The sequence below is a fragment of the Sapajus apella genome, unplaced genomic scaffold (assembly GCF_009761245.1).
Source record: "Sapajus apella isolate SASKATOON/1434 unplaced genomic scaffold, GSC_monkey_1.0 scaffold243, whole genome shotgun sequence".
NCBI lineage: Eukaryota > Metazoa > Chordata > Mammalia > Primates > Cebidae > Sapajus > Sapajus apella.
Genome location: NW_022437183.1, coordinates 466,367 through 468,575, shown reverse-complemented (window position 1 = coordinate 468,575; position 2,209 = coordinate 466,367).

The window sequence follows — 2,209 nt, the reverse complement described above, 5'->3', positions numbered from 1 at the left end:
CACTATGAAGGTAATTAATGCCGCTGAATCATACCATTAAAAATTGTTAAAATGAAGCTAGGAGCAGTGGCTCACACCTGTAATCCCAGCACTTTGGGAGGCCGAGGCCGGTGGATCAGGAGGTCAAGAAATCAAGACCATCCTGGCCAACATGGTGAAACCCCGTCTCTACTAAAAAGTACAAAAATTAGCCGGGCATGGTGGTGTGTGCCTGTAGTCCCAGCCACACGGGAGACTGAGGCAGGAGACTTGCTTGAAACCGGAAAATGGAAGTTGCAGTGAGCCAGGATCCCACTCCAGCCTGGCGATAGAACGAGACTCTGTCTCAAAAAAAAAAAAAAGAATAAAAAAGAAAAAGTGTCTAATATTCTTGGATGTCTTCTATCAATTTGAAGAAACTTCTACATATAATCTTTTCAAATATTTCTTTTTCCCTTTTCTTAATATCTGCTCCTTCTGTTACTCTAATTGCATATATGTGAGAGTATTTAGTATTGTTAAACAATTGCTGGAGGCCTTTAAATTTCTCCTTGTGTTTTGGATTGGATACTTTCTATTGATCTCTATGGACTCATTCATTCTTTCTTCTTTGTTCAATCTGCCCAACAAATAATTCTTTATTTACACTATTGGATTTTTCATTTCTAGAATTTCCATTTGGTTCTTTGTAGGATGATTCTTTTCTAAAGTTTCACATTTTTTACCCATTTGGACAAATTTTCACTCAACTATATAGAAGATTATCAATTTCAATATTTACACTAACTGGCTATACTTGTATTGACTTTTTTCTCTTAATTTTTGGAAAATGTTTTATAGCTTTTTACCTGTCTTGTAATTTTTATTGTAAGTTGGCTATTACTTATAAAAAAACAATATAAGTGACATCTAGATATCTTTTATCTGACCATCCATATCAAATGTTCTCATTCAAACATTACCCAGCATCATTGTTTATCATCAGAAACTCTGATTATGTCTAGTGGCACTTTGAGTTCTTTATACCATGGTATTGCAGCCAATATCAAGAGAAGATTTTACGGGAAATTGGGATAGTCTCTATTTCCACAAACAAGTAAATAAAAAATAGGTTACCTACCTTGAGTATTTTTAAAAGGTTAGTAATTCTTAGCAAACATTTTTTTTCAGGGACTTTCTGGTAATATGACTATTACTTGACCTTTCTTGAAAGTCAGTACCCAAATGTTTTATTTTAAATAGATTCTCATTAACCAACATGAACTTTTAGATAACTTTAGCGTTAGCATACGCAAAACATGTCATTGGAATTTTGATAGGGATTACGTTGAATCACTTTTGGCAGTATGAATATTTTAACAAACTTAATTCTTCCAATCCATGCACATGGGATATCTTTCTATTTATTTGTGCCTTCTTCAAATTCTTACACCAATGTTTTATTGTCCTCCAAGTACAGAACTTTCATCTCCTTGGTTAAATTTATTCCTAAGTATATTTATAATGTAGTAAATGAGATTGTTTTCTTGGTTCCTTTGCTGGATAGTTCATTGTTAATGTATAGAAATGTTACTAATTTCTTTAGCATTTATCCATTTCTTCTAGGTTATTCTGCAACTTTACTGAATTCATTTATTAGTTCTAATAGCTTTTATAAAGTGGTTGAAGTTTTCTATGTACAAGATTATGTCATCTGCAAGGAAAGGCAATTTAACTTCTTCCTTTTCAATTTGGATGCCTTTTATTTTGTTATCATGCATAAGCGCCTTGGTTAGTACTTCCAGAACTGTATTGAATAGAAGTAGTAAGAGTGGACACCCTTTTCCTGTTTCTGATCTTAGAAGCTTTCAACTTTTCACCAGTGTTCAATGTTAGCTGTGTGTTTGTTATATATGGTCTTTATTGTATTGAGGTTCATTCCTTCTATAACTAATTTGTGAAAGTTTTTATCATGAAAGAAAGTTGTAAAAAAAAAAAGTTTTGTCCGGCTGGGCACGGTGGCTCAAGCCTGTAATCCCAGCACTTTGGGAGGCCGAGGCGGGTGGATCACAAGGTCAAGGGATCGAGACCATCCTGGTCACATGGTGAAACCCCGTCTCTACTAAAAATACAAAAATTAGCTGGGCATGGTGGCACGTGCCTGTAATCCCAGCTACTCCGGAGGCTGAGGCAGGAGAACTGATTGAACCCAGGAGACGGAGGTTGCGGTGAGCCGAGATCGCGCCATTGC